This window comes from Petaurus breviceps, unplaced genomic scaffold, assembly GCF_028583685.1.
Source record: "Petaurus breviceps papuanus isolate PSGF00001 unplaced genomic scaffold, PetGlider_PUasm1.0 186, whole genome shotgun sequence".
Classification (NCBI taxonomy): Eukaryota; Metazoa; Chordata; class Mammalia; order Diprotodontia; family Petauridae; genus Petaurus; species Petaurus breviceps.
In genome coordinates this window covers 29076250-29086949 of record NW_027185798.1, presented here as the reverse complement: position 1 = coordinate 29086949, position 10700 = coordinate 29076250, and the positions used below count along the sequence as shown (strand labels likewise).

The following is a 10700-nucleotide window of genomic DNA, read 5'->3' as shown; positions in this document are numbered from 1 at the left end:
CACACACACACACACACACACACACACACACACACACACACACACACCCTTCAGATCATACTAGACCATGTCATCTCCATCCCAGCAATTCAGCATAACCTGACAGGGAACAAGCCATCCATAAGCAATTGTTTCATGGAGGGGCTTGGAGCTATTCTTCTTTCAGGATATCCAGGTTCAGCAATGTCTCTGAACTGAGGGTTCCTCCTTGTAGCAGCAACCACACTGGTATACCCAGGATGGCTGCTAACACCGGTTCTTAGATCAGCTTTACTAGGAAAGATAGCTGTTTAAAGGGTCAACAATCTTTTTAATTACATTCACCAGTTCAGGGGAAAAGTCAGCATCCTGAACTTCAGAGAAAATCCAAAATAAAAAGAAAATAGAGAAAATACAAGCCGAGAAATAAACACCAACAGACAGGGCTCTGTCTGAGAAATTAGCACAGATTAATAGACAGATCCAACTGTCTGACCAAGGCAATACATACACAGTTACCAGAGAGAGAAGCACCAACATCTGGGGTTTTCAAAGCTGAAAGGGGGTGGGGGCACTCCTTAACGGCTACCCAGACTCTCATCTGGTCAAATCACAAGAACACTCTTCTAATGAGTGAGTCCCAAAGCAAAATGCTAACATCAGAGTATATAAACACCTTTCTTCAGGGTCAGAGGGCATCACAACCCTCATGACCCACTGCCTAATTACAAAGTAACAAAAGGTGTGGGCCTTCCTGAAAAATTAGCCTCCCCCAATCAAGCTTCCCTTAATGGTATATACATGAGGACTCTTAATGGGCAGGAAGGTCTGATCTCCAATTAACATTGCATTCAGCCCCAGTATTTTACAAGTTCATTATATTGGTCAAAGGGGCTTTTAGGGGCAACTTGCATCAACGTAATTCCCATGACAATATAGATAACATCATTTTATATATTCTTTGGGAGCCAGAATCTTTGGGGAGTGAGCAACCAACTCCTCCTCCCTCAATCCAAAACAAAAATGTCCAAATAAAGTTCTCTTAAGGGTGTGTCCTTCTCCCCAAACTGCTGTTGCTGGCTTCCCCCTGGTACTCTCAGGTGCATGCTCTAAGGAGTCAAGTCTCAGTCTTCCTACTGCTCCAGACATCACTTCCAAGTTCTGGGGGGAGGCGGGGGAGAGGGGGGGCTGGGTGACAAAACCAACAGGGTAGGTCCTTGGGGGTCCACAGCACATCCCCCCACCCACCACCTCACAATTCACAACTCACCCACAACTCTACCCTCCCTCTAAGTCCCAAACTGTCCCTTGCCTCCTGCCTTGCTGCATAGTCTTTATCTTGTCCTGGGGCTGAATTCAGAACTTTGGGGTTCCTCTTCCTCCCACTGACTGCTCTTGGCTTCTTTCTGAGTCCTAATGCAGAGGGACTCACCTCTCACCTCACCAAAGTCAGCACACAGGCCAGCCTCCCCTCCTGCTGGGTCAGTAGGCAGGCATTCTCTGCTCCTGCTCCTGCTCCTGCTCCAGGGCTCCATTCCAAGCTCTCACACCTCCTGCCTGGGCTCTGAATACAACAAACTTTCAGGGCTTTCACCCCTCCACAGCACAGTCCAAAGTCAGGCTAATCCTCTCAAGCCCTGGCTCTAGCCATTCCTACCTCCCACAGGCTTTCCTCCCACAGCTGCTGTTCTGGCCTGTCTCCTCCAGAGTGCTAGGGAGGAGGAGGGAGAGGTTATCTCCCAGGGGCTCTGTTCTGGGCACCGTGGAAACCACTCCTACCACTGCTACTTGCCTGGTTCCCCTTAAGCCACTGCTGCTCCTGGGGCTCCACAGAACCATAGCCACCACAAGTATAAAGAGTGACCCAATAACTGGGAACCATCCAACCACTTTCACTTACCACTAACACTGGCATACCCAGGATGGCTGCTAGCACAGGTTCTTAAATCTCCTTTACTAGGAAAGATAACCATTTAAGGGGTTAACAACCTTTTTAAATTACATTCACTAGTTCAGGGGAAAATCAGCATCCTGAACTTCAGAGAAAGCACAGAAATAAAGACAAACAGACAGGGCTCTGGCGGCAATACATGCACAGTTACCAGAGAGAGAAGCACCAACATCTGGGTTTTTCAAAGTTAGAATGGGGGGGGGGCACTCCTTAATGGCTACCCAGACTCTCATCTGGTCAAATTACAAGAACACACTTCCAATGAGTGATCCCCAAAGCAAAGCTAACATCAGAGTATATATATACCCTTCTCCAAGGTCAGAGGACACCACAACCCTCATGACCCATTGCCTAGTTACAAAGTAACAAAAGCTGTGGGCCTTCCTGAAAAACAGCCTCCCTTAATCAAACTTCCCTTAATGGACTACAAGCAAGGCCTATTAATAAACAAGAAGAGCTTATATCCTATTAACAATATATTCTTCTGAGGGGGGGGGGGATGGCAATAGGTTTTACAGGGGCTCTAATGGATGACCAGAGTCCCGGAGTCTGGAAGGAATTCACTAGGCCCAAGCAAACTTTGAAGTTAGGATTCTAAAAGTTTATTGTTACGATTTACAGCGGGCAGGGGTTCTTAACCTGCAAACTTAAAGAAGTCACAGGTATAGTTTTAAGGAGTCAAGACAGTAAATCAGGTGTCAATTATGCTAACTAGGTGAGTAAGGGTGGGATTAGGGAGGAGTTAAGGAGTGGTCAGTGCTTAAAGGAACATGCACTTTTAATGTCAACTGACAGGTGTATTGCCCATAATTCACTGGGAAATAGCCCAGGAGAGGGCTGCATGGAGGTGTGGTTTTAGGCCTGAAATGTCACTAAGTCAGTTAACGGTCAAGATTGACTGAGAAGTGCCTAGTCTACCACCCATCAGTGTCATGTTTGACAAGATAGATGTTGGAAACCAAGGCTAAGGGAGACTCAGTATGTGTATAATTAGCTAAGGACTTAACCTACAGATAGTGCATTGAAGGATTCATAGGGGCAGCTGGCCATTATACTAAGGGGAGATAACATTTGCCTAAGCTAAAATGTTTATAGATGGTTTAGTGAAGGATTCATAGGTGTAGCTTGTTATTGTTCCAAGCTGAAATAAACAGTTCATGAGTTGTTTCTGGGCAGAGTGCTGGCAGGGGGAAGGGGCAGAGTTAATGCTCTGAAGCTGGGGAGGGAGAAATGTGATTTTACAGACTGGTTTTCAAATTGATTTTACAAACTGATGTTACAAACATAGATCCCAAGCACCCCATCACCTCCACCCATGGTCAGAACTGTATCAATCACTGCCCCTACCTTCTCACCTCTCCTTGGATCTGACTACATTATCAAGGAGATCCATTTGGAAGACTGGGCTCTGGCAAGATAAGGTAAAAGCCCAGCTCTCCTAGTCTAAGTACCCAGAGGCAGAGTCTAGGCTAGTGGTAAGAAGGAGGTGGGGGTTGTGTTCTGAGTAGGTTAGGCAATTATGAGAATTTGGGAAATAAATTCAGTGCCACAGTGTCTTCCCCCCAACAAGCTAGGGGCTGCCCCCAGACCCCTTGATACTTAATGGAAAGCAAAGGATGGTCCATCCATCTTCCCTTCAATCTCACTTCATGACAACCCTGCCTTTTTTTTTTGGTCATGTATCATGATACTGTTCTTGCACAATACTTCATTGGTAACATGAATGCCCATCATATAAGACACTCAATTTTATTCTTCATTTACTATGGTAATCCATAAGAACTAACCATAAAACAGCTCCAGAAGATTATTGTTGTTTATTTAAATAAAAAGATGAACTTTTTTTCAAAGGGGAGTCATTAAAATCACTGTACAACTTTCCAAAGGCAATCTGACCTACTCTCGTCTTCTTATTTAATTCTGAGCTCAGCTCATCACCTATGCCCAGTGATGTATGTACTGAGAGACCAGCTCTACCATTGTCTATCCAATTGCACAGCATAATCTGAACAATAAGCATCCACAATCCATTTTGTTTGTCCTGTGTAGATGTTGAGCCTGAACTATTTTGAATGCTTATGGATCTCATTTAGGAGGTTATGCAGTTCTTCAAATGGCAAAAGAGGTTCCAAAAGCCAATGAGAAGAATAACTTAAAAAAGCAGAATTAGTCAAATAAAAAAGGAGGTCCAAAAGTTCACTGAAGAAAATAATTCCTTAAAAATTAGAATGGAGCAAATGGAAGCTAATGACTTTGTGAGAAATCAAGACATTATAAAACAGAATCAAAAGAATTAAAAAATAGAAGATAATGTAAAAGAGAGCCATGCTGTGAAACATGGCATTGTGTAACTGACTTTCCCATGTCCTTGGAAGTTCATGAGAGGCTGATCTGTTTCCCCAGAATCTGGTCATAGACTGCATCTGTTTTTCTCAGTTCGTCTCAGTCCCATCCCTGGCTTTTCTGTTTAACTCTTAGACCTGACTTGGATGTCTTAAACATCCGTAAGAAAAAATCACTGGACCTGCTATCCTAGGGAGTGGGTGGTTCCAGCTGGACAGACAAGCCCCTTAACTTCTCTGAGTCCTTGTCTTTCTTTGTATACCCAGGGCTTAGCATAGCTGTCAGTATATAAGAAATGCTTGACAAATAACTGCTGACTGACTGATTCTCTGGGCCTCAATTTCCTCCTCTGTAAAATAGGTGGGTTGGACTATGGTGTGCCTTTCAGCTTTTAAGGGTATATCCCATGATCCATCCATGGTTACTACTGCACCAGTGACCTGAATCTGCTTAGGACCAGGCGACCAGGCTTGTTGTTTGTGATGTCTGTGATAGTAATGGCAATTAAAGATTCCCCTGTATTGGCTTAGTTTTTCAAATTGATTGTGTTAAAACCCAGAGCTTGTTAATCCCACCTGTGGGATGGACTTGTTGACTTGAAAAGAGAGACACGAACTGGAAGGAGCTGGTGATGTAGATTTGGAGAGACACTAGAGAGAGGCGGAAGATCTTTTTGGAAGCAGCACCTCGTGGAGAGAGAGAGACTAAGAGAATTGCTGGTGGCCGCTTTGAATTGCCCTGGACTTTTGAGACCTGCCCCCTGAGCTGCCAAGGACTGAGGAGACATGGCTGTTTTGCTGGTACTTTGTCTGTCTGTTTTGATGTTATTTTGCCAGATTTGTCCACTGGTGAAAGACTGTCCTGTTGAAGAAGTCCTGGAACCTGGCATTTGGTTAAGAAGCCCTGAGACTGTCCTGCAGACAGAGAGTGAATACTGTCCACTGGTGAAGGACAGTGCTGTTGTTGCAGGGGTCTGGAGACTGTCCTGCAGACAGAATGAATACTGTCCACTGGTGAAGGACAGTGCTGTTGTTGCAGGGGTCTGGGAGCCTTTCTGTTGGTTCAGAAGCCCTGAAGAAGGATTTTCTTGTTGTATGTTTACAGAAATCCTGGGAGAGGGCTTTGCTAATGTGTTCAGGGGTTCTAGGACTGTTCTACAGACAGAGGATAAATTCATGAAGGGACTGGCAATGTATCTTATGGCCTTGCTAAGCCTTGTCTCCCCAGGAACTAAGATTGCTGAGAACTTGCCTCGTGTCAAGATGAAGAAAAGACCTCCATTTGGGTATTAAGTGCTGTGTTTAAACTTGATGTAACTCTGGGGTAGATTCAATTGTGATCCAGGGGTGGGGAACTTTTGACCTTATTGTGCTCTGTGATTGACAAATGAAGGTACTTTACCTATGTTTGGAAACTAATCTCCATTGGAGAAGAGGGGCTTTGTGGTGGACTAAATGAAGGTACAGCCTAGGGGTGGAGTAGTATTTAGAACAGGGACTTTGTAATTGATTGAATGATTGGAAGGTCCTGGGGTGGGGTAGTCCTTGGAGATTATTTAATCACACTTAGTAAATGCTGTATTTTGAATGATGTCATGTTTTGATCTTCTCTGTTCTTGGTTTGTCACTGAATAAAATAGAGAGCACCTATGCTGGTATTTTGAACCTGGGAAGTTGCCTTTCCTTGGCATTACATTACAATGTCCCAATCCATTTCTTTTCTTTTTAGCTGAATGTCTATCTGCTGTGGGAGTTGGACTGTGCTGTGTTACTGGCAGCTCATTTCTCTGTGCCTACAGACAGCACTCATGTCTTTATCCAGCTGTCTACCTCTTCCCACAGTCTGTGAGATGTTCTTAACGAATAACTTCCTTCCACCTAGTAGTAGGATGTGGCAACCACTCCCTCTATCTTCCCTAGTCAGGCTATTTTGGAATCATGATTTCACTTGTTGCCCCTGTCAGTAGGGAGTGATAATGGGATTATGGAATCATGAAGTTGGAAGGGATTGATCCTGGAAATCCAGTAGTATCTGAATAAGGATCTCATTTACTAAAGAGAAAGTGACTTACTGTAGTTTCTAGAGAGCTGTCCTCAAAGCCAGGAAGATCTGGGTTCAATTTTCACCCCTACACTGTGACCCTGGGCAAATCATTTAACCCTTAGTGCCATAGGCAACTCTCTAAATTACAGAGAAGGTGTAGCTCTCACCTGAGAGTTCCCCATACCAATGAAATCACAGGTCCAGTCTCTATCCTATCCCCCAGCATTTAGCACAGTGTCTAAGCACATGGTAAGTAATTAATAAATGCTTGTTGGTTGACTGATTTAAGGTCCCCAACAAATGATCATTCAGCCTCCACTTGAAGACCTCCAGTGAAGTACAACTCACTACCCCCTAAGACTATCCATCCCATTTTTTAATGGCTCTAATGCTTATAAAGCTTGTCTTGGTGTGAAACTGCCTCCCTGCTCTGCCCATCCATTTCCAAAAGGCCAAAGAAAGGGGATGGGAGCCAGGGAGAGGAGTGGGGAAGGCAGAACTTGCTTATTTTATTTGTAAACAAATGGCAGCTTTGATGATGGCATGTAAGTGTGTGTTAAGCTGTGAATTTGTGGGCATTAAGGCTGTTCCCTATTAACTCACAGGCTTCTTTGAAGTTGAGGGTACCCAACAGTACAGGTACAGGTCCATCACCTCAATTTGAGATACCAGGTCCTGACCATACATACTTGCTATGTGCCGGTCATTCCTTGTTGGGAGCATTATGAACCTCATAGAATCTCATAGTTGGAAGGCATTTCAGAAGCCATCCATCCAATCTAACGCATGCCTGAGAAAGAATCCCCTCCACCTTTGTTCAAAGATACTGTGTGAGATGAAAGAGTTTGGAATCTGGGTCTGATATCAGAAAAGGTCTTTTATTCTTTCTCATGAGAAAGGGCACTGCCCCTTTCGCTCAAATGGCTTCTGCCAGGGAGTGCAAGCCCATGGTTGCCCTGACGCAGAAACCTCAACCCCCAACTGGCCTTCATTCCCATTGGTGGGGAGGTGGGCTCACAATCTAAGCACAGGAAATCTATCTCAGAGACAAAGAATATGGAAACATGTGGGTGTCCAATGCAAGGCCAGGAAAGCAGTTTTATCCTTATTTGATATATCTTATGCTGTGGTGGCCCTGGGGAGGGTCTTCCTTGCTCTAAGTCCCAGATCCCTGTAAGGTCAGGTGACTTCTAAACTTAGGCCTAGGGGATGCTGAAGCCACTCTAGATTTGATGTTTCAGAATGGGGAAACTTCACTGCCAAGTTATCCCTCACAATTCCCCCTGTTCTTTTATACCTTTTGAAGTTTCCCCACTTTTCTCAATTCTAATTCCCTTCATCGAATTGGGGGCAGTCCCCTTTATGAGTGCAGATACAGAGATTCAAAAGACAACAATAACAAACAATTATCCTTTCAAAGTCCAAAAGTCTCTTTTGACACTACTGTCTGGCGGGGGTTACACCATCTGACAGAAGTCCTCTGGTCAATTTCCAGCCATCCATCCTCAGCACCCCATCCCAGGCTCTTTTTCTTCTGCCTTCTTTCATTCACTTTCCTACAAAAGGAACCTTGGAACCAATTTAAATGACCACTCCAGAATCCTTATCATTCTTTTTTTTTTGTTTTTGTTTTTGGAGGGCAGTTGGGGTTAAGTGACTTGCCCAAGGTCACACAACTAGTAAATGTTAAGTGTCTGAGGCTTGATTTGAACTCAGGTCTTCCTGACTCCAGGGCCGGTGCTTTATTCACTGTGCCACCTAGCCGCCCCACACTTATCATTCTTCCAAAATTAAAATTGAAGTCTTGGCCAATTGTCATGATCACACATTAAAACCAGTTTCTTATATTTTGCATTAATCCATTATTAATTCCTCCACCAAGAGGATGGGATTTACATTAAGCTCACAATTAAAATATTTACCAAATAGTCCAGAAACTATCCTCCTTTTAACATTAACTAATTATAACATAGCTGAGCCAAGTGTGATACCAACTAAATAACAATAATATTCCCCCCACAAACCGTTGACCTACTTGTCCTCATATTATTACAAAGAGCTAAAGGACCCTGACTCATACAGGAATACCTATGCTAAACCCTAAACCTAATAGCTTTATCTTATAGGAACTTAAGATGTTCCAGAATCAGGTATTTAATAGATTTGTTGTTGTTGATTTCAAAACTTGTGATTATTGGAACTTGCCACCAAGAATAAGGACAAAACTGTTTTCCTGGCCTTGCATTGGACACCCACATGTTTCCGTATTCTTTGTCTCTGAGATAGATTCCCGTGCTTAGATTGTGAGCCCACCCCCCCACCAATGGGAGTGAAGGCCAGTTGGGGGTTGGGGTTTCTGTGTTAGGGGGTATATAACCACAGGTTTGCTTCCACCTGTTGCCCTCCCTGGCAGATGCCATTTGAGAGACGGGGCAGTGCCCTTTCTCACAAGAAAGAATAAAGACCTTTTTTGATCTCAGACTCAGATTCCAAACTCTTTCATCTCACACAATACTATTTAGATTACAATATTCAGTAAGAGTCCATTTATTCCTTTCATTGTTTTTACATAAAGATATATTGTTTGTCCAAAGCCTCCTCTGTGTCTATTTATGTTATCATATGACTTCTATGATTAATACAAAATCATATTTTGTATTATAGTTTTTTAATAATAAGCCAGCCTGGCATTCCTGGTAAAAATCTGACTTAATGCATAGAATATTTTAAATATGTGATTGTAGACTCCTTGCCATTACTTTATTTATTTGTCTCAATATTCACTCACAATATTGTCCTAACTTTTTTCTCTACTTTCTCTCTCTTTGTTGTGTTATTATTATTTAGTCATGTCTTTGTGACCTTGTGGATTATATACTGTCCATGAGGCAGATACTGGTGTGGTTTACCATTTCCTTCTCCAGTGGATTAAGGCAAACAGAGATTAAGTGACTTGCCCAGGGTCACACAGCTGGTAATGTCTGAGGCTGCATTTGAACTCAGGTCGTCCTGACTCCAGACCCAGTGCCCTATATGAGCCACCTAGCTGCCTCACTATCCTTCTTTGCTTTAGAAAACCATTTTTCTCTCATAGAAGGAGTTTGGCACAATCCTTTCTTTCTAGTTTTTACAAATAATATATATGATATTTAAATTAACTGAATGGTTGATAGAATTCACTTCAGAAATTCATCTGGTTCTGTTGTTTTTTTTTTTCTTTAGAAGTTCCTTTAAGACTACTGTTCAATTATTTTTTTTTCTGAGATTTGGTTAAGTCATTCATTTATTCTGCTAGTCTAGATACTTTGTATTTTTGGAATTCTCCATTTCATTTATGAGCCTTTTGGCATGTAATTAAGCAAAATATTTTCTAATAGTTTCCTTTATTTTCATTTGCTATGAATTCTTTTTTATTTTAGCAATTTGGTTTTCTCTTTTTTAACAGGTTATCTAATAGTTTATCTATTCTATTAGCTGTGGATTTTTTTTTCAAAAGACCAACTCTTGGTTTTAATTATCAATTAAATTTCAATGAGTTTTTTTGTTTCTAATTCTATGTCTTCTTTGATTTTCAGAATTTCTGTTTTTTGCATTTTGTTTTGTTTAGTCTAAGTCATGTCCAACTCTTTGTGTTTTCTTGGCAAAGATACTGAAATGGTTTGCCATTTCCTTCTTCAGCTCATTTGACAGATGAGGAAACAGACAAATTTAAGTGACTTGCCCAGGGTCAAGCAGCAAGTAAGTGTCTGAGATCAGATTTGAAGTCAGGAAGATAAGCCTTCCTGACTCCAGAAAGCTGCCCTGATTTTTTGTTTAGTTGGGTTTTCTTTTTTAGATACATATCTAATTTATTTATTTGTTCTTTTTTTTTGTTGTTGATGTAAGTGTTTAGAGATATAAACTCTCTCCTGAAGACTGCTTTGCCCACACCTCAAAAGTTTTGATATGTTTTCTCATTGTCACTTTCTTTAAAGTAATTAAGTGTGTGTCCTTGATCTTTGACAGGCCAATTATTTAGTCTCCATTGGTTCTTTCATTTTAAGTGAAGGAGATTAGAGGTTATGACCTTGAGTTTTGAAAAATCAGGCGAGCCACTAAGAGGTCTGAGAACAGAATCCATGTTCAGATTTACAGTCATCCAATTCAACTTTGAGTCCCAGAGATGAGAAGAGACGAGTGGTCTGAACTTCAATAAGGAACCCAGAAATTACTGAGACAAGGACCCATCTAATAGCAGTGCCTCATTTGGATGTGAACTCCATGAGACCAACGCATTAAGTCTGAGCCCAATCTGCCCAGAAATTGAAGATAGAAGAAATTGTACCCCCTCCACCCCCAGTGCTTACACTTCTTTACTTCCTATCTTCAAAATAAATATCCCTTT

At 42.2% G+C, this 10700-nt stretch overlaps 1 protein-coding gene across 1 annotated transcript in view; it reads right to left on the bottom strand.

Moving 5' to 3' along the window:
* Positions 1-10700, bottom strand: part of LOC138162618 (protein Wfdc21-like) — a 387573-nt gene that overhangs the window by 242768 nt on the left and 134105 nt on the right. The window lies entirely within an intron of this gene.